The sequence below is a fragment of the Camelus dromedarius genome, chromosome 6 (genome assembly GCF_036321535.1).
Source record: "Camelus dromedarius isolate mCamDro1 chromosome 6, mCamDro1.pat, whole genome shotgun sequence".
Classification (NCBI taxonomy): domain Eukaryota; kingdom Metazoa; phylum Chordata; class Mammalia; order Artiodactyla; family Camelidae; genus Camelus; species Camelus dromedarius.
In genome coordinates this window covers 32,707,535-32,730,084 of record NC_087441.1, presented here as the reverse complement: position 1 = coordinate 32,730,084, position 22,550 = coordinate 32,707,535, and the positions used below count along the sequence as shown (strand labels likewise).

At 39.8% G+C, this 22,550-nt stretch overlaps 1 protein-coding gene and 1 non-coding gene across 7 annotated transcripts in view; one reads left to right on the top strand and one right to left on the bottom strand.

Annotated features, from left to right (window-relative positions):
* Positions 1 to 3,946: 3,946 nt before the first annotated feature.
* Positions 3,947 to 4,018, bottom strand: TRNAE-CUC (transfer RNA glutamic acid (anticodon CUC)). Its single transcript has one exon. It is a non-coding gene; the product is annotated as a tRNA-Glu (tRNA).
* Positions 4,019 to 11,807: 7,789 nt separating this feature from the next.
* NCOA7 (nuclear receptor coactivator 7) overlaps positions 11,808 to 22,550 on the top strand; it is a 130,396-nt gene continuing 119,653 nt past the window's right edge. For 2 of the 6 annotated variants that reach the window (XM_031456273.2, XM_031456272.2), the window contains exon 1: positions 12,138 to 12,708. The gene's annotated coding sequence lies outside the window, so the exon portion shown is untranslated. Of the gene's footprint in view, positions 11,998 to 12,114; positions 12,709 to 13,439; positions 13,459 to 22,550 lie in introns of those variants that run through there. The other 4 variants (XM_031456270.2, XM_031456274.2, XM_031456269.2 and 1 more) reach the window with 4 other exon arrangements.

The window sequence follows — 22,550 nt, the reverse complement described above, 5'->3', positions numbered from 1 at the left end:
AATTATACATTTGAAAGAGAACTTGAAATAGCATATAATTCCTTTTTCCTCTATACAGCACTCCCCATGAACCACTATTTGTAAAGACTTCTCTAAAGAATAATGTCACCAGAAAATTTGTTGTAGTGTGGGGGTGTTGTAAAGAATACAGCATTTAGGTTGGGCAAATCCAGGTTGAAATCCTGATTCCTCCATATACTTGTGTGACTTTAAATAAGTTATGTATTTTCTGCGTCTAAGTCTCCTAAACTACAAAGCGAGGATAATTTTAAGAATTGACTCTATTATTGTGGATAAAGTGCTTATTCAGTGTTTAAAACTGTAACTTACACAAAACAATAGCAAATTATTAAAAGTACTATATATTATGATATATATATATATAATACTTAGGAATAAACTTGACCAAGGTGGTGAAAGACTTATATTCTGAGAACTATAAAACACTGATATAGGAAATTGAAGGTGATTTAAAGAAATGAAAAGGTATCCAATGCTCTTGGATTGGAAGAGTAATATATACTACCTAATCAACAGATTTAATGCAATCTCTGTCAAATTACCCATAACATTTTTTCATAGAAGTAGAACAAATAATCCTAAAATTTATATGGAACCATAAAAAACTCAGAATTGCCAGAGCAATCCTGAGGAAAAAGAACAAAAGTAGAGGCATGACCCTCCCAGACTTCAGACAATACTACAGAGCAAAACAACATGGTATTGGCACGAAAACAGACATATGGATCAATGGAACAGAATAGAGAGCCCAGAAATAAATCCACACACCTACAGCCAATTAATCAATGGAGAAAAGGCAGTCTTCAGCAAGTGGTGCTGGGAAAGTTGGGCAGTTATATGTGAATCAGAGATGTTAGAACACTCCCTCACACCATACACAAAAATATACTCAAAAAGGTTTAAAGACTTAAAACATAAGACATGATGCCCTAAAACTCCTAGAAGAGAACATAGGCCAAACATTCTCTGACATGAATCATAGCAAAGTTTTCTTAGGTCAGTCTCCCCATGCAACAGAAATGAAAGCAAAAATAACCAATAAAATAAAAGACCCATACCAAATAAAATAACCACCCATAACCAAAATACCCATAACCAAATAAAATAAAACTTTGTTTAAAAATGAATCAAACAGGAGAAATATGCTGTAGGCCATTCATGACTACTCTGCAATTCCAGGCTCTTCCTCCTTTGACTTCTTTGACCCTGACTTGTCCTGACTCTACCTGCTCCTTCAGACTTTCCTCTTTTGTCCTCCTCTAGCCAGTTAGATCTGCAAACTTCAGCTCTTATTTTTGCTGCATTCAGTCGCTTGGCAAATATTTCCACTCTAGAGTCTTCAGTTCTCACTTCAAAGCTGAATCTCCTCCAAACCCATCATCATTAGTCAAAAACATCAACCCATGTACAGGACAGCTTCACTTGGATGACCTCTCTTTGGTTCAAACCTAATGCAACATGACTTCCTGCTTTGCCTCGCTCCCAATGAACACCTCTTCCAAATTAATAGGTCATAATCAAAACCTTAATCATTTTCTCCTTTGATACCTACTCTACTGTGATAGGCAGTCTTAGTGCCCTTACTTACCTGTGCCTACAACAGTAACTGGCATGGAGTAAGAATTCCATAAAGGATTGCTGAATAGGTGAATAAATGAGTGAATGAGTGACAGTAGCTCTGTGAAGCATGCAGGGGAGCTATTAGCCTCTCTATTGTACTGACAAAGATCCAGAGGCTCAGAGAAGCTGAGTCACTTTCCCATGGTAACTCAGCTCACATTGGCAGTCAGGACTCATTCAGTCTTTGGCTCCCGAACAAGAGTGTTTTCTTTGCTTTCCTAAGACCTCTTCTTTCTCCTCACTTGCTCTTCCGTAATATCTAGTTATTAATAGGTTTGTTGTCTCTTTCTCACACCAGTCAGCACCTCAAATCATTTTTATTGCTTTGACCTGCCAGACTGACTTGCTTACTGTTCTCTGGCTTCCACCAGTCTTTTCTGCACTCAGCAGCCCTGTCTTATCACCCATCTTTGTTTAATTTCTTTCATCTTCTCCTTGACCATTTACAATATCCTAGTCTCTCCATTGCTACTTCCTTCTTGAATTTCTCTGATCTGGTTATAAACTCTCTTCCTTTGCTATTTCCTTTGTAGTTATTCTAGTCTCACCTTGGTTTATACCCTGGTCTTCTGGCCTTTTCATAGATTTTCTTTTTTGAGAGAGCCCACATCTTCTCAAACATCTATGCTAATAGAGCCACGATCTCTACCTTCAACTCTAAGTTCCATCCTGTATTTCTAACCATCATTTAGCTGTGCTGCCTCTGTTAGGATTCATCTGAACTTACCTTCTCTCCCCAGTCTGCTTCCCCACCTCAACCTCCCTACCACTTTTTTATGCCACTCTAACTTTACTAACCACATAGAACACAACTCATGGAGTCATTATTGATTCTTCCCCATCATTCTTAAGCTTTTATATCCTATCTAACACCAACGCTTCTTGCATTCCCTTTGTAGCTCTTTAGCTTGTCTTGAGGTCCTCCATAACCTTGGTTACACCAGGCTGTCTGACCTGGACCTGCACTACTTCCTAGCACAGGTGCCCTTCTATAGCCAGCCTGACGTAGCCACTCGTAGTGCAGGTGCAGGCCCTGGTCATCCTGGCTCCCCTGAGATGAAATGCGCATTCCCCGTTTTGCAGGCTTTCCAGATCCTTCTATCCTTTAGATTATTCTGGGAATCAGTTTTCCAGTTCTGTTTTCATTCTCGTATCTGCTTCTCTCTCCCTTCCTTCACCACATATTATAATTATTTGAAGTACCTACCACATAATAAATAGTCAATGAATGGTGTCTATTGGTTTTGTTAGTAGCACTAATAATAACAAACATATTTGTCTTAATTCCTCATTGAAAGACTCCTTAAACACTAAAGTCATGTTTTCTTTTTACAACCCCTTGGACCAGTAATAAATACTCATCATTTTCCTCTTCTAAACCAGTCTCAGCACAGCTACAGAGTAAGTTAGACAAAGTCATGAAAGCTGTAATGAAGCTTTTAGTCTCTTTCTATGCTACTGTGAAATTTCAGATTTAAAATGAAATGGCCAAAAAATCCAACAACTTAAAAAGTAGCAAAGTTAGAATTTTCTTTTAAGTTTCAGGATTATGAAAAATGTATGTCTATATAGCACCATTTTGTGTTCTTTCTGATTTCAATATTTCCATGTTTTCTTTTGGGGAACTCCCAGTCTTTCTTTGACCTGAATGTAAGGATTCCAAGTGATACTTAACTTCATTTTTTGAAATGCCTTTATGATCTACCTACAGGGAATTGATATACTGGATGCAAGAAATTCACCATGTCTGTGTGAATCTCTTTGAGAAAAGTTAAAATATAACAGATAAAATAATTAACTAAAATGGGTTAGGAAGAGAAAACATAAAGCAGCTACTTGATAATTAACCAACAACGTATCTCAGAAAAGATCTTGAATTCATAAAGGAAAGTAGGATAAGAACAGCTCCAATGTACACAATCTACAATGCACATAATCTGAATATATGAAACTTGACTCTAAGAATGAGACAAAATAGATAAAATCCCTCCTAAAATTATTTTTTCCTTTTATTATTCAAGTAAAGATCTAGAGTAACAAAGGCTTAAAAAATTAATTCTTGTAGACACATCCAAATCATCACCAAAAGCTGTAAAATGCAATTTTAGAAGTGGCTTAAGTTGTATTTAGAGTACTTTAGAATCAGGAACATTTTTGTTTATTTGATTGCAAATAACATTTGTAAAAATGTATGGCGTATTTTAGATTCAATAACGTTAAAAACTAGCTGAATTTTTATAACTGGAAAAAAATTACTAACAATCATCATTGGAAAACAATGTAAACTCAGTTGCAAAAACCTAGTTTCCCTGACCGGGAATCGAACCCGGGCCGCGGCGGTGAGAGCGCCGAATCCTAACCACTAGACCACCAGGGAACTTGAGTAAATGGCTTCTCAGATTATATTTGCTTCCTTAAAAATGTCCACGTAGACCTGACCAGTAGAAAATGAGAGTGTTGTTTCTAAGCCCCGCCCACTTCCTTCCTGTTTTGGGTCTCAGTCTCCTAAAATCGGGCAAATTCTCTGAGCTCTCAGGCGAGCTCCAAACCGAATCCTCTTCCGACTGCCCTGCTGGAGAAGACATCCTGAGATTTCGTCCTAATTATGTAACTATCTATACCTAGAAAATGTTAAAGTACTGTCCAGAACCTTGTGATTTTCTTTAGTATTTTCTCAATCATCTAGCTGCTTTTTCTAAATCTAACCTCAATCTCTCCCTGTACCTGTCTGTCTTTCTCTCTTATGCAGGTGTTAGTCCCACTAAACCTTTTACTAAATCTAACGACAGAGTGCCGCCGGCGGAGAGCGTTTCTCGTTGCAGAGCTGGGTGCGACATTGCACACTCCTTGGCACGGGGCACATGCTTTGTAATATGGGTGATGAGGGGCCTCGTGGACTTATAGGACGCTTTTGTATATATTTACTAATTTGGGAGTCGATTAACAAAGCTGAGAGGGCCGTGGGTGACTTGCTTAGTGAAGAAGCAGGCCATCTACTCCCGGATCCAAGTAAACCCTTAAAACCCACTGTGTTTCCATTATCCTCCTATTTTCCTAACAGTGTTATTTGGGCAATCGCTTCACCTCTCCGCATTTTGTACGAGACACGGCCAGGAAATGATGCAATTACCAAAGGACTCAAAAAACCTTACAGCCCAGCCTCAGTTTAGAAACCCTCATGAAATATGAGCAGAAGGCAATAGGATGTAGCTCAGCTTGGAAAGTGCCAACTGTTACAGTTGGACAAATGTAACCCAAGAGACCCTGCTTTGCTGCAAGATGGAAGGAAGCTTAACTAAAACAGATATAAATTCGTAATGAACTTGCTTACAACACCGGCGCCACTGTGAGTTACAGCCGTCGTCCATCGCCATAGAATTTAGGTGAGCCTGAGCTGAAATACTTTTTTTTTTTTCTTGTTTCAGCAACTCAGAAATGGAATTTAAATTATTAATGAAATTTACCTAAAATTATTTAATAATATGAGAACAGGAAGATTAAAAGGACTTATTAAGACTAATAAGTAAAGATGGAAACATCACCAGCGGAAATTTCTAAACTTAATTACAAAGGTACGAAAGGGTACAGTGAGAACTATCATCCCTGTGTTTTCCCCTCATTACGCCTCATTTCTTCCCACAGTTAATCCGGGTTAACAGTTTCTTCTGTAACCTCCTAGAAATGGTCTATGCTATTTTAAGTTTTATTTATTTTATTTTTTATTTCCTAGAAATTCCCATTTCTTTTTTCCCCAACTTTTAATATTGAAACATTCCAAACCTACAGAAAATTGCAAGTATAGAAAATGAACACACACATATCCTGCATCTGTGCTGTCTAATTTAGTGGTACCAGCATCCATCCTGTGACTATTGTGCACTGAAGCGTGGCTAGTAAGAATTTAGGTGCTCTCCAGGTGTTGAATACATACTGGATTTTTGAGCCTTAACTTGAAAAAAAAAAGCATGTAAAATATGTCATTAATGATTTTTACACTGATTACATTTTAAATCATAATTGAATATATTGAGTTAAAATATTATTAAAATTAGTTCCACTTACTTTTTACTTTTTAATGTAGCTACTAGACTATTTAAAATTATATATATGGCTTGCATTATATTTATATTTTATAGTACTAATCTAGATTCACCAGTTGTTAATATTTTTCCATATTTGCCTCTTGACCTTTTTCTGAATCAACTGAGGTTAGTTGCAGACACATGATACTTTACTTCTAAGTACTATACCATATATTTCCTAAGAACGAGCAATACAATAACCACATTTAGGAAATTTAAATTTAATACCATATTATTTGTCATACAGTTCATAATCAGATTTTCCAATTGTCCTACCACCTTTTATATGTTTTCCTTTTTATCCAGGATCCACTCAAGGATTATACATTACATTAGTTGTCATGTTTCTGTAGTCTTCGTCCTTTAATCTGAAACAATTCCCCAATCTTTTTTTTTTTTTAAACAGCATTGACCTTTTTGAATAGTGGAGGACAGTTGCTTCAGAAAGTCCCTCAGTTTAGACAAATACTTCTTTTGCCAGGAAAACTACCTTAAATGATGTGTCCTTCTCAGTGCATTACATCAGAATTTGCATAATGCTAGTGTATTGTGTTGTCTCTAAAGGTAAATGTGGGAGGCAGAATAATGGCCCCTGTGAGATGTCCCTGCCCTAATCTCCAGTATACATGAATGTTACTTCATGTGGCAATAGGAATGTTGCAGATATGATTAAATTAAGGACTTTGAGACAGAGGAGATTATCCCAGATTATCTGGTTGGGTCCAAAATCATCATAAGGGTCTTTATAAGTAAGGGAGGGAGCCGGGAGACTTGAGTCCTAGTGATGTGATCTGAGGAAGACTCAACTAGCCTTTTCTGGCTTTGAAGATGGAGGAAGGGGACCATGAACTAAGGAATACAGGAGGCCTTTAGACGCTGTAGAAGGCAAGGAAGACCCACCAGAAAGAAACAGCCCTGCCAAAACTTAGATTTTAGCCTAGTGAGAGCCGTGTCAGAATTCTGGACTACAGAACTGTAAGATAATAAATTTGTGCTGCTGTAAGCCACTAAGTTTGTGGTAATTTTTTATGGTGCCAATAAGAAACAGATACAGTAAGTCTGATCATTTGGTGATGGTGTCTGCCATATTTCTCCACTATAAAGTTACCTTTGACACTTATCATGAACAAATTTCAAAAAAAAAAAAAAAGGCACATATCACCCCTGGAAATAATACTTGGAAAATGTATGAATTTTCTTTCCCTCAGCAAAATTTCACTCAGTGGTTTTAGCAACCACTGACAATCCTTGCCTGAATCAGTTACTACTATGGTGGTTACAGAATGGTGTTATTTTATCATTCTCATGTAAAGAACCTTCCTTTCTCTACTCCCTCTTTTTATCTTTCATTTAATGTTAAAATATCGGTTTGGACTTATATTCTTTTTCTTATCTTTGTGTTTTCAGTCAATGTATTGTAATCTACCACTGTCATTATTCATTTAATACTGAAATTGTCCCAAATTTGGCCAGAAGGAGACCTTTAAGCTGGCTCCTGTGTTCTTTTGACATGTCCCTATAAATTTTTCAGCACTTTACTTTCTAGCGCAAGGTGGTCCAGGCATGTTCTGTACTTTATAAAATATTGATTTAGGGAGAATAAACATCTTTATGAATATAGCTTTTCTCTGTTAATTTCATTTTTAAAATTTATACACAAGGAGGGGCATACTCTACATACTCTTCTGTAATTTTTAAAATTAATTTCTTTTGAAGGCTGTCCATTTTTTATATAAAGTATTTTTTCATCATTTTTGATAACTACATGGTATTCCACTGTGTATTTTATTAAAGCAGTTTTATATGACTGTTCATTTAGATTATTTTCAATATTTTGCTATTACCAAAGTAGTACAATGAGTAACCTTGGCCGACATAATTTGGCATTTGATTTTTATTAATTGGTCCACAAGTGACTCACTTTATAGAATGCCAATTTCTGACTTGAAAATGTTATGTATTGGAAGAAAAATCATGACATCCAATTAAAATTCAGTTATAGTCATAATTCATGGAAAATTTAATTTTTCAATTTTGATTTCAATCTGACTCAGCTATTCTTCTGTTCATTTGTTTGTTTGCTGAACAAATATTTATTGACTATCTAATACATGTTAAGGCACTATGTTAGGCACAGGATGCCTGTGATCTTGAAGTTTACTCTGGCGGGGTTCAAGTAAACAAGCAATTACGGTTCATAGAGAAGCGAATAGGAAAAGAAATGTATTCTTCAATTAAATATTGACAATTCTTCAATTAAATTAGTTTATTTAACAGATTAAAAACACATTATATATATCACGTATACTTTGCCAATAGGAATGTAAAATGGTACAGCCACCCTAGAAAATAGTTTGGCAGTTTCTTATAAAATGAAAGATGCACTTAATATATGACTCTTCAGTTGTACCCGTAGGCACTTATATCAGAGAAATGAAAACTTATATTCACATAGAATCTGCACACGAATGTCTGTAGCAGCTTTATTCATAATAGTTTAAAACTGAAAACAACTGAAACATTCAATTTGTGAACTGATAAACTGTGGTATATCCATACCATAGAAGATTTATCAAAAAAAGGAACAAACCATTGATATATGTAACAACTTGGATGGATCCCAAGGGAATTATGCTGAATGAAAAAAAAAAAAGCCAATCCCAAAGTTTATGCACAATATGATTCTATTTCTGTAGAATTTTTGAAATTATAGAGATGGGAACAGAGCAGTGATTGACAGGAATTAGAGATGTAGGGAGGAGAATGGAGATGACTGTATAGGGGTAGGTTGTGGTACCTTTGTGGGAGTAAAGGAACAGTCCTGTATCTTATAGTGGTGGTGGGAGAAGAATCTATACAGATGATAAAATTGCATAGAAAACACACACACACACACACACACACACACACAGAGGCAGGAACGTGTGTAAAACTGGTGAAATCTCAATGAGTTCTAAAGATCATACCAATGTCAATTTTCTGGTTTTGATTTTGTACTATAATTAAGGTGTTGTCATGGGGGATAACTGGGGGAAAACCCGGGACTTCCCTGTACATGTTTTGCAACTTTTTGTGAATCTCTATTTCCCTCGAAAAACTCCCCTTTCAGCTTATTGCTGTATACATTTTTTCACTCAGTAAATCCAAACAACAATCAGCACTTAATATCACCTTGAGCTTAGGGATTCATTTCAGAATTTTAAATTATATCTTATCACAATATCTTAGTACGAGATTATTTGAATAAGTTTTTCAGAAATTATAAAAAAAATGAAATCTCAAGCTATTGAACAGAGTATTTTTTAGCAGAAATAAGACGGCAGAAACTGTCTAAGGGTAGATACTTTTTGATTAACTGTAAATAAAAGAAGAGGGCAAATCTATTGCGCTTATTCTAAATAAACAGCCGTAAATTCTACTCCCTGACAGGCACCCAGACAGCAGTCTGTTCCTATAGATGTCAGTATTTCTTTCTCAAACACTCTGGCTGGCTCTTCCTCCTTTTAAATGACAAGAGATTTCTACCTCCTCTTTAGACAAGATTTCTACCTCCTTTTTATAACAAGCTGAGAGAAGGACTGAACCTAGGCCCATTCACAGAAGGACCTGTTTACATCCTTCTCAAAAATCAAGGTGATGTCTGTGATGTGCCAGACCAGTGATCCTAGTTGTGAAAATGAGCCACTGCCTTCAACATTATTAAATAGTGAACTCCGTCCTGCCCCTTTAAGTGCGGGATGTCTCCCCACAGACCTCCACAGACGTTAATCAGTGTTTACCTCCCACGGAACTCCTGTGTCTCAGCCAGTCTGAGTCAGGTGTGTGAAAGAAGGTGTTTCTCTCTGTGCTAGAAAAAGCAGGCTAGTTTAACCTCTAGAGAATGAGCTTTCTTAGTGCTGGTAGGTTAAACTCATCACCCAGTACAAAAATCCCTTCTCCAACGCCTTTACAGAGAAAACTCCCAAAGAAATTTCAATTCTCTCTGTGGCTGTGAACTCATTATTTACCAGCGAGCTTTCCTTTTGACAAAGTGTTGGAGCAGTATTTGCCAATGTGCCTGGAATGCCAGTTCCATGAGAGATTACCAGTGTTGTGGTTAAAAAACAGGAATACTAGCCATACTTCTTCATTACAAAACCATTATTAAATAGATATATAAGAAAAATACATTTGTTACAATGGTTGTTATTATTTGGTGTGGAATTCCTACCCACCTCCTCCAGGAAATCTCTTGGGAGAACACCTGATGCCTGAACTGAGGGAACCAGTTGCCCCCATCTGGTCCAATTCCTACCCTGTGGGGGAAAAAAGAGGATGGCAAGCGACCCTCTTTTCTTCCTTTAAGAGCTTAAGTGATCTCCACTTCTCTCTGTCTACACCAAAGTCTCATCAGACAGCATTCTTTACCCCAGAAAAAGTAAGATGACAATTCTACCTAAATTGTTCTACAATGCCCTCTACCCTTCAGCAGAGACAGAAAGGTCAGTTTTCATATTTAACAGAGGCCCTCACACCCTTAAAATCAGTGTAGCAATATAATTTGTCATTCACACACAAGACTTAGGCAAATCAATAAATGCTGAGTTAATGAAAACGAACGAATGAACAAGGTTTAAGGGGGGATTTTCTCCCCCTTTAAACTGAAGAGCAGAAGACTTTATTCCCGGGACTTTCACTGTAATAAAATGTTATAATTTGCCTATGATACAGCCTGCAGCCCTAGAGGAGTTGAAGACAGTGAAGAGGGTCCCTAAATTACAGGCAGTGTTTTTGAAAGGCTGACAGACCTATAGTTGATGGTTATTACTTTTAGAAAACATACTCAGTTATATCTTTGTCTAATAAAAAAGATCATTGCTTAATTTTTCTCTTGACAAAGCATGGGGTATATAGAGAGGAAAAACAAAAGGGGACCCCTGGTGGTGAAAGGATGGAAACAGTCAAGAATTGCAACTCAATGGACATTTCCTGCAAACTACAATCTAAAGCATACCTGTTTACAAATGAGTAAGCAACTGCCAAATTCTCAGTGTCTTCATTCTGTCACTTATACATCACATAGATACATATACATTCCTATAGTCAGCTTGTTCTGAATTTGGGGCAAATTATCATGAATAATAAAGGATATCTTTTGAAAATAAACTGGGGCTCTAAATCAAATCAGAGTCCCTGAAAGTTGCCAAGTCATGTGCCCTGTGTTTCCTGACCCGTACATGATGCAGCTCCACTTTGCTTAACTCATCTCAAAAAGCCTTTGCGATTTTGTCACAGTTTGTACTGCTATGGGACATGTCTCTTCTTTGACTGTTTTTAAAAGATTAACCTTAGATTTCAAATTACAAAAACACTCACGAAAGAAGTGTGAGAGCAGCTCAGTTTATCTGGAGATCCCAAACCGTGTTCTGATTCAATGAAATCAGCTCTTTATATTTTAGGAGACTAATTTTCCCTTGAAAATAGTTTTCAAATAACACAGTGCCTGAAGAAAAAAGAGAAAATCAATTCTTCACATTCAAACCAAAAGGATGTAAACCTGAGGTCCCACTTCATACGTGCTGAGAGCAGAATCGGGCGATGATTCCGTATTTTGCAGGATTGTATAACATGACCACTTGAAGCTGACATCCCAAAGCCATCGCTGTTAAGCGCTTCGCTCCACCTTCCACGAGAGGCGGTTACAGCATAAGCAGCATCAACAAGCCAGGGGAGGCCGCTATCTAGCGTGCCTGTGTACTTGGCCTGTGGCACACCAGTGTTATCTGACCAACTGCAGGCTCCTCCATGAAGTTTTTTTCTATGTGTAAGGGTAAACTTCACGGCCAAATCCTCCTAGTCATCTTGCAGTGCTAGTCATGGGATCTTAGAAGGAACAGCTCCCAAGTGGGGATGGGAAGCTCACAGGCACTGCCCCGCTGATGATGCAAATCCTCCCAACCAAGGCTCTCTCGGGTCTCTGCCAAGAGTCGGTCTGGAGAGCTCAATTGCTACGTCCCGATTGCTGTAATGATTGCAACTTGGCAGCATCCGGGATGCTGTACCGGGGAAGGGGGCAGGAGGAGGAAGGGGATGGTGGGCTCTTTTGCGAAACCGAACGCCGGAAAAGGACAGAAGGGTGAATTTATTGTGACCAGTGGTCCCTGAGCTGGAAGGAAACTCTAGGCTTTAAAGCGCAGGGAGGCGCTCAAATTCCAGCTCTGCTCTCAAAGGTTCACTTCCCACGAAGAGTAGTGGCCACGGCGGGCCAGCTTTAGGGGATGCGGCCTGGGGCGAGGTAAGAAGACCTTCCCAGGGTCCGCCACAGGGAGTCCGGCCGCCCGAGTCGCAACGAGCTCGCTCCCGGGAGGCGTCACAAAGGGCCGAGGCCTGCGGAGGCCGCGCACGCAGCTCTCGGGGCGGAGCCGCCGGGCCCAGGCTGGGGCTGCGACGGGGCAGTGGAGGCGGCAGCCGCCGGCGGGTGGCGGGGGTACCCAGCCTCCCAGCTCGGAGGTCTCCTGGGTGGGGAGGATGCCGCAGCTGCAGCCCGAGCCTCCGAGCCCGGCCGCCGAGCTCCCCGGCCCCCGCCGCAGCGGAGGGGCGCAGAGCGTAGCGCGGGCCGGGCGGAGCTAGAGGCGGGCTTCTGCACCGCGTCGCGCCACCCGCAGCTCCCCGCCTCCGGCCGGGCCCGGGAGCCTGTCGTGGCCGATGTCCTGACTGCGGGCGCTTCTGCAGGGTTGGCCAGGCGCCGCGCGTGAGGAGAGGCTTGAGGAGTCCTGGCGGCGGCCGCGTCCACCAACTCTGGACGCCGGTCCCCTGGGGCGCGCCTGGGCGCTCCTCCCTCCAGCCCCAGCTCCTCGTCACCGCACGGTCCTCCCTAGACCCCTCCTTCCACCCACCCTGGAGGATGCTCTCCCCCGCGCTGAGCGGCAGAGGCCACCGCTCCCAGAAATGCGTGCGCCAGATCCTCTTCTCCCGGACCCGAGGAGCCGGCGCCCCCGCCCTGTAGGTAGGTGGGTGAAGCCGGGACCAGACCTTGCCGCTGTCCGCGTCTGATCCTGCCGCTGGGGAGGGCGGGGGGCCGGGGCCAGGACCCGCCAAACTTGCCTCCCTCCGGAGCTCGGTGCTTCACTCGGAGGTGTGCTAATGGCGCTGGGCGCAGCCCCTGTAAACCTGACAACATCTTTTTGAGTTCGGGAGATCGAGCGGTGGCAACGGAGAGCTTGACCCTTTTTTGCCCACCCCCCTGGGCCCGGTTGTGTTCGCGCAAGGGTGGAGAGGACGGGTTGATGTGTGAATTATTGGGGTGAGGGGGGAGACCGTTGGATTTTCAGCAGCTCAGGTGGAAATATGTCACCATATTTTTTCGGCTTGATGAACAGATGCGTTCTTCCTGTTTTCTCCCAATATGTAGCCACGGAAAGCGTTATTTCAGCGGCATATAGAAGTCGCTGTGGATTTTTGTGTATTTCAGAGGTAGCTGGCTGATATATAAAATTGATATCTCAAACCCTTACAGTCAGCATTTTAGGGCCAGTTAGAGAAGGCCCTTCTAGAAGTCCAGTATTTAGGAGATAGATGAGGCTGGGGTATTCTCGCGCTGCTTTCTTGGGAGCCTCCTGCTTTCGTGAAGGCGTGTGCTTAAGAGCCTGGCAAGTTTGATACAGGTGTAGGGAGTTGAGAATCTGCTGGAAGGATGCACGGAGTCGTCCAGCAGAGGCAGCCTCGGGCGCAGCCTGGCTTCCAACTAGATGTTAAGGTTTGTATTTCTGAAAAACTGGTTATGAATTCCTTCTTCTTTCCCAAGTGTAAAGTTCATACATCAGAGCTTTTGGCAAGATTGTCTCTATTCTTTCTAAATTTCATATTAAGCAAGACGGTTTAGAGTTTTGGAAAGTGAATTGTTGTAAGCTCCAATTTTATTAACGTATTAAGGTTTAGAGCTTTGGAAAATGAACCTGGTGTAAACTCCAGGAGGACAGAGTCCTCATCTTGTTCAATCCTGTAATCCCCTGGCCTGATGCATAATGGACCCCCGTTAGTTTTTTGTTGAATGAACTGTGTTTCAAGCTTCATCTAAAGACAATTTAGGATTAAAATGTATTTGTCCTGTGGCCATTGAAGTTTAAAATTGGTTATCCCAAGATTTAAGTTGAATTTTGTCAGTTTTAGGACCATATGTTATTCCTTCTTAGTCTAATATATAATTAAATAAGGTAATTCTCCTCAGCTCCTAATATAATTTCACTTCTAAGCTTGCAATTTTTTTCTAATTGGTAATAAGACTTATTTTAATTAAACTCTAAAACACAGTTTAAAAAAGTACAGTTCATGTTTAAAGGAAATTCTAGGTTACTCCAGAGGTAACAGTGATGTGGTTAATAGGTGACATATTAACTCATTTTGGAATTGAGTTGTTATGGTTGACCTAATTATAATGTATTTTATTACAGGTAATGGTGAAAATAAAGCATTTAGAAATGTTTGTAAATCCTAAGTGATTCACAATTCATGGTGTAGTCACACATTTTAAACTGCATGGGTTTTCCTAAGTATATAAACGTATCAGTTTCCAAGTTTGACAACCAGGGTGGTTGTGAAATCCAGGATTTGGAAGATTTAGTGCATTTTCTGCTTTTAAATTTTATGTTATCTTGAAATAATCAAGGATAACTGTGTTATGTTTCATGTGCTTTCTTTCTGCACCATGATATTTACTGTTTTGATTTTGTTTTTATTTTCTCATTATGTAAGTTTGATGAGTCAGTATTAACCATTTTTCACTTTGTTTAGCAAAAATTATCTGGGAATGTTCCAGTCACTTATTTCCTCTCTTTCCTTCTTTCTTGTCATTTTAATACATCTTCACCATCTTTACTACTTATTACCCAAAAGACTTGTAATAAAACTATAGTAAGCCATAGTTTATTACTATTGTTTCTCCAGCCTACTTGGGTTCTCCCTAGATGGTGAGGAAATAACATTTTTAGGTAAATGGTAGTGAAATTGGGGGAACCATCAGTGGGAGAGAGCTTATGAAAAATATGCTCTGATTTATTCAACCAGAGCAAAAAGTCTCCCATGAAATAAAAATTATTACATTTCACACATCTTAAGTTTGTAATCAAGGATATTGCACAGTTAATTTACATTGTTCTTCCTTTTAAACTTCTCAAAGAGCCCTCTCCTATGGTTACAGTAAACCCTTTACTTTGTTGCAGTTAATAGACATTTATTTGTTCATTTGAGAAAGAGAAGTTGAGCACTTAGACTGTACTGGCACTCTTGGCCTGAAACCAGTTCCTAATGTCAGGATGGAAGAGGCATTTTTCTGTGTGCGTGTCTTGCATCCAAATGCGCAGCATCTCTGCGACTGAATGACTCAGTACCTGGGTCCTGTCTAGTAAGCCCCCTGCACCCTGCCTCCACAGGCAGCCCTGGAATGCAATCCTGAAACCTGGATTTACTCTTATTTTTCCTGTGTCTCTCCTAAGATTTTATTGCCAAAACCTCTCTTCCTTCCTGGCTAAATGTTACTTACTGTCTTTTTTATTATCCCAGCCCATTTTTGTTGTTGTTTACATCCAGTAGGATCCACCCAATTCACATATATTAGAACCAAAATTGTTACGGTTGCCTAAAAGTTATAGAAAGGAAAATTTCTTTAACCTTAAATTTCAAATATAGGGAACTGGCTGGCGGTTGAAGAATGATTGTTGTGTATTAATCTCCCCTCAACAGTGGTATTCAATGCCAGGGAATATGAATTGTCTGCTCATAAATTTGATCAGAAGCTTAACTGAGAGAGATGATGTTTTTAAAGAGTTGGCTGAGCAAAATGATGTCCACCCATTTTCCACCAATTCTAAGTGTTAGGCCAGGAGTCTAGACATCTTCAGAAGCTATGTACTTCGGTTCCCTTGTTTTGCATCCTTTGCACCCCCTCCCCCGAAACTGTGCTCTTACAGAAGCATTTTATTAATAAAAAACAGTAACAAGAAACCTACTGTTACGTTACTTAAGAGATGTGGTTATTTAAGATTGCAATTTCTTCTACAGCTCCTGTTTGAAAACTTATGCAAGAAATTCCATTCTGCTTTAAATGTCAAAGGAAAGCTTTACTTCCCCTGAGCAATTATTGAGTGTCTTTTTTTCATCATGCAAAACTAGAATTAGGTAATCGATTATATTTCCGTTTCTAATTTGGCAACCAGGAAACTCAGAGTCAAATTTGCAACTTAATTTTAATAACCTTGTTAAAACCTATGACCTAAAATTGATGTTCTAACTTTCCCTTGAGCTTCTGCTCTACCTTGTTTTATTTTTGATTCTGATTTTTATCTAATTATATTTTTCCATTTTATTGAATATATTATTTTAAGCTGACTCACTTCCTTTGTAAAACAATGCAAAATATAAAACATAAAATTAATCAGTGAGAACATTTACTGAGTTGATCTCTGGACACAGTATGATTTTGATTAACAAGTTTAATAGGTTCCATTAAATATGTTTTGAACAAGTATTGCAAATTTAGTATATTTGAACTTATATAGCCAAGTGGAAAACAGTGTTACGTAGTTTTGCAAAACTGAGATCCACTTATTTTTTAGCTATTAAATTCATGTCCACTTCTGACTAATTTAAGGTTGGTAAGAACCATTCAATTTAAGTCAGTCATTTCTGGAGTACTGGCCTTGTATGCTATTGTTAGGCTGAACAGGAGAATCATTCCATTTAATTAAAAAAGTCATTTTTAGCTAAAGGGCTAGCCTTAACCCTCACCACACTCGCCCTCACATCTGACCTCTTTTACATCAGTAATTTATCTGATGCATCTTTGTTTTTATAAATCAGATAGATATTCTTCCTTGAGCCTCTTTTATTCACCATAAAATTTAAAAGAGTGAGATCCATGAGTTAATCTATCAGACTTTCTTCATTCTGGTATTTTGACTTATTAAGTTAGTTGACTTTAACCTGGTAAATAGTTACTTACATCTGTATGATGTCAACTTCAGGTTGCTAGCCAAAATCATAGTTAATTTTTACTTGAAAGACAGTTATCTCTTTATGAGAAATGCCTTTATGGAAGCCTACTTGGGGTACTAAATTTCATGTGGAAGGCTCCATGAGTTTATAGAAGGCTTCCATCCTGGGAACAGGCATTTCTCATAAAGAGAAAATTGTCTTTCGAGTAAAAATTAACTATGATTTTGGAGAGCATTTTATGATTGGTTAAAAAAAAACAAAAAAAAGCTCAAGGTTGAAGCTTTTATTTAACTATTCATCCCTTTTCTAACCCTGCCCCCACCTCCTTTCCTTCCCTCAGTAGAACTCCTGTTCATATCATTTTTTTTAACATCCCTGCCTTACCTTATTAATTCTTTCTCAAACATTGTGTTAACTTGCATTTAAAAAAACCTTTCATATTTATTATGGCCCTTACCTAACAGAGTGTCCTTTTTGCCTTCATTCCTGGGTTTGCCTCTTTAATTGGTACAGAAAGATGCAAAACCCTCCAACTATGGTGTCAATCTTAAAAAACCGGAAGCATTAAACAACCTGGTAGATGACATGAGCCCTCTAGAGATAGTAGCCCATCCTAAGGAGTGACTCCTGAGTCTGTGAATGAGGTATTTTTCTTTCCCAGCCATATAATCGGAGGGTGTCCTAGATGCTCGGTTTTACTGCGAGGTGCCTGGCATGAGATAAATTGCTGTTGACTGATTAACAGAGGATTTGGCGAATAAGAATTGAATAGCGTTTGTTCAGCACTGTTCCTGTGGAATCCTCTGACTCATGGATGATTCTGATCACTAACTAGATTAGCCGTGTAGAATAGGAAAATTTTGTGAGACTGCTGTGCAGGTGTGAGGTCCCTTGAGAACTTCCATTTTCTTTCTGTAATTCTGATCTCACTAAACAAACATCACATTTACTGATTTGTTTCCCCAAACATGGTGATGCGAGGAATTGAGGGTGTGTCCTGAGTAACAATAACGAATATTCAGCCGTTAGATGAGCGCAGCCCCTGCCTTGTGGTGTGGAGCACAACTGCAGGCTGGCAGTCTGCGGGGAGGGCCTGCTCAGCCCTTGTGGTCCCTGGAGTTTACAGCTGAGCCTCAGCCCTGGGTCCTGGTAATTCCCCCAGGGCACTTGCCTGTCCTTGGCTCCCAGTGAGACAGCTAGTTAGCAACCCTCTGATACCTTGAATTACAACATCTTCTAAAGTAGTTTCAATTTAACAAGCTTTAACTCTTTAAAAAGCATTCTAGGAAGGAATCATTTTAGTCCACTTGGGCTTCTGTAACAAAATACCTTAGACCAGGTGGCTTATAAACAGCAGCCATGTATTGCTCACAGTTCTGGAGGCTGGAAGTCCAGGACTGGGGGGCCTTGGTTGGGTTCTAGTGAGGGCCCTCTTCCAGGTTGCAGACGGTAGACTTGTGTCCTCACGTAGTGGAAGGAGCGAAGGATCTCTCTGGGCCGCCTTTATGAAGGCACTAATCCTGTGAGGGCAGAGCCCCCGTGAGCTTATCTCCTCCTGAAGGCCCCACCTCATATCATCACCTTGGGCATCAGGTTTTCAACATAAGAATTTGGAGTGGGGTTGGGGGACACAAACGGGCCATATAACAGGAATAGAAAATTCACAAAACAGGAACTACAAATGGCCAACACATGAAAAAAATATTCAGCTTCATTGCATCAAAGAAATGCTGACTATAATTAGATTTTAAGAGTCCATAACAGTGCTGGCAAGGTTGAGGTTGGGTCCCATTCACTTTTCACAGACGATAGGAGGGTGTATGGGGGTATTATGTCTTTGATGGAGAGCAGTTTAGCTCATAGAATCCCTTGGCACCAGTGAATCTGTTTTAAGAGTACAGCCTAAAAAAAAAAAAAAATCAAAGATGAGGCTTAATTTCAGTGATGAGTGCATGTCTCTGGGAGGCAGGTGGTCTGGTAGGTGGGTTAAGAGCAGGGATGCTGGAGCCAGTTGCCTGGCTTGGAGTCCTCTTCCACCGCTTATCAGCTAAGTGAACTTCGGCAAGTTGCTTTCTCTTTGATTCTTTCATCTGTGAAATGAAGATAATAATGATATCCACCCCTCACATTGTATTGAGAATTAGATAAGTTAACACACGTAAGATACTTGGAACTCTGTCACAGAGTAAGCAACTATGTAAGTATTAGTTTTTAGCAAGGGTGATATTGTGAAAACTGGAGACAAATCCTACAGTGGAGTTGTTTTTTAAGTGATAGTACTCCAAACTGTATGTAGAAAAAGACCCTAATTTGATTATAAAGTGCAGCTGCATGGAAGAGAAGACAGGAAGGTGACAAAGTCACACTGATGGGATCACAGATAATTTCTATTTTCATATTTTTTTATCGATATGTATCACAGTGATAATTGTTAGAAATAATTAAAAGGAATATATCATGGGATTCTTATATACTTGACTTTTCTTTGCCAAATTCATATTCATCTTGACATATTTTACTTTCTCTTCCTCTTTTCAAAGCGACTAATATTTCACTTCCTCAACATCTTCACCCACACACCATCTGCTTGGTATTTTCTTGCATTTAGCTTGCTTGTTTGGCTTATAGATCAGCCCCAACGCTGGTTCTTCAAGAACATGTAGACCAAGTGAAAGGATTTATGAGATTTCAGTGGTGGTGGCTTTCTCTTAGAAATTTAGGCCAGAGAATGCTGCTTAGGTGTTAATGGCACTGTATCCCCTCCACATTTCAGGCACTCAGCCTCACCTCTCACCCCCAACCTGTGTAAACTCAGCACTTCTGTAGGGTCAGGAGAGCCCTCAGTACCCCTCACAGACATGGGGGTAATTGCTGCCTTCAGGCTTTTGGCTGCCCGCTCTGTCTGAAACTTCCTCGTGTATTTCTTCCTTTCAAGCCAATATTCTGTACCAGGTTGAAATTTAATTCCATGAACACTTTCCAAAACAGCTACACTACCCCTAATTTCAGTTTCTTTTGGCACTTAACTATTAGTACTACAAATTACAGGCTTGCTTTATGGCTTACTTCTTATAGTGAGCTGATGGGGGCCAGGTCTTGTTTTACTCTGTGCCCTTCAGGTTTCTCTCACAGTGCTGTCCACGTACATGCACATGGAACACAGGAAGATTGGGTGGTGTCGTGCTGATAACATTCTTGGGAGATGATTTATGAGTTTTCTGTTCCATCTTCTGCTTTGCCCATCCTACTCATTTCTTTATTTTCAAGATCAGAATGGTACCTCATTTGGTTCTCTCAGCCTTACAGATATTTACCTGAAATTTTGATAATAGATTTTCATTCCCAAGGTCTAAAAACTAAAAGGTTCAATTGCAAAGAACACCATAGTTAGCAAATGCATTTACAGCTGGGGCTCAGTAATATATGAATTAATCCTAGTTGCAAGGACAACTCTGTCATCAACTCTAAAATATTGCTTGATTGATCAAGACAACTTCATGAATCTGCTGGAGAGTGTGCTTAAAGTTCATATATATGTTAGGTTCTCATAGATTTTGCATTTCCTAGAAAAGACCAAATCCTAGGAAATGTTTTCACGTGTCTGCTCTCATAGTCTGGACCAGTGGTTTCCCAGCTGGGGTTCGTGTGCCCCTTGAGGGTAGGGGAAGAAATTGTTAGAATGTCTATGTCATCTTTTCATGACTTCTATTTTTCTTATATCTTTTATAATGCATGTGTAGTATATTATAATTACAATGCATTATAAAGCATCTTAGTGTGGAAGACATGGTTTTTTTTTAATGTAAAAACTATACATATTAGGATTTCATGCTCAGATACTTTTATTGATGTGGTATATAACTTTAAAAAATGTAGACCACTAATCTAAATAAAAGGCAAGACTTTATTATTCCATAACCTGAAGTAAGTTTCTGTCATGTATTTAGCCATAACAAATGAAATCAACCTTTTAACAACAAAAAAATCAACCTATTCAACATAAATCCTATGTCTGACCTGAACTAGGGGTTGTAATTTGTGTGTGTGTGTGTGTGTGTGTGTGTGTATGAGTGCGTGCACACTTGCTCATGCATGTGGCACATGACACATTCCCTGCCTTTTGAGAGCTTACAGTCTGAGTGAAAAGAATGTGGGCACGAGGAGCAATTAATCAGAAAATGGTAGAAGAGACCAGGCATGTGTGTGAGAAACCTAGCAGTGTGAGTGTGTTAGGCTAAAGTCACTGAAGGGTGGTGAGAATGGCCTGATGCACGGTGATGAATTATCTCCTGGGTACAGATGTTAACCATGTGAGCTTTCTGCTCTAATATTCAGAATAATATTTACTGGTGCTCTCAGTTACATGCCCACATTTCCTTTAAATTATAAAAGAAAGTGGCAGAACAGACATGATGGGAAAGTAATAATATTTTTGATGCAGTTTCCTTTTGGAACAGTGTATAAGGTTTAAAATAAGTGAATTAGTTTCCTAAGGCTGAACTGACAAAGTACCAAAAACTGGGTAGCTTAAAACAATAGAAATTCATTGTATTACAATTCTGGAGGATGGAGGTCTAAAATCTAGGTGTTGGCAGGGCGGTGATCTCTCTGAAACATGTAAAGGGATCCTTTCTAGCTCTTTCTGGCTTCTGGTGATTAGCTGGCCGTCCTTGGCCTTCCTTGGCTTACCGCTGCCTAGTTCTAATCTCTGCTGTCTCCACGTGGCATTCTCCCTGTGTGTCTGGTCTTCATACGGCCATCTTCTTATAAGGATGCCTGTCATGTTGAAATTGAGGGCCCCCAAACCCCAGTATGGCCTCATCTTAACTGATGACATCCGCAGTGACCCTCTTTCCAAACAAGGTCACATCCTGGGATACAGTGGGTACAACTTCAACACTTCTGGTGTGTGTGCAGGGGGCACACAATTTAACCCATAACAGTAAGTAATATCAAAATCTTTAGATGAATGTACCAAGGTGTACATAAGTAAAGGATGCCTCCTTACAGCTAAACTTCCACAGTCATGCACGTTGGTTATGGGGTGAATGACAGCTGGAAGAAAGGGAAGCTTTCTTGGCTATTTTTGCTAATTGGCTGCTTCTGTCTCTGGGCTTTGGTATTCCAGGCCTTGGTAGAATTATGCCTTATAGACAATAATGTGTCTTATGTGGCTTTGATCTTCCTGATAAAAATCCACAAAGTAGTTTGTGGATCAGGACATTTTGAAAGGCGTACTGGGTTTTTTGTTGTGATAATACTGCAAAACAGCCTCCAAATCTTAGTGGCTTAGAACCACAAATATTTCTTTCACACTTATGAACCTGCAGGTTGAAATGTGGTTGGGCTGCTCTTGGCTGGGTTCGGCAGGGCTGGTCTGGACTCCAAAGTTGTGGTAGGAGTTCAGGTCTGTTCTGCATGTCTTCATCCTGGAGCCTGTGCTGAAGAACCCTTTACTTGGGGCATACTTTTCTGGTGCAGAACAGAAACTTGCCTTAGGGCCTCCAGTTGAAATGGGTCCTCTGTTAATCTTCAGTCCGTTGGCCACAACAAGCCACGTGGCCAAGTAGGTGGAGAAGTATACTGTATATACTGTGCAAAGCCCCACAAAGTGGCATGGGAAAGGGCACGGGTGTATGATTCTCTTACAAGGAGGGAGTGCGTGATTGAGGACAACAGTCCACTCTGGCCAGAACAGCCAAAGGGCCCTTTTTCATTTGAATTCTGCAAGAACTTTTATATTGAAGAACTTAATAAACCTTTAAAAGAAAACAGACTTAAACCATCGACCCAATCTCTTGAAAAACTGGAGTTGAATATTGTATACATAATTTTTTTTTCCCCAAGAAGAGGTCACAG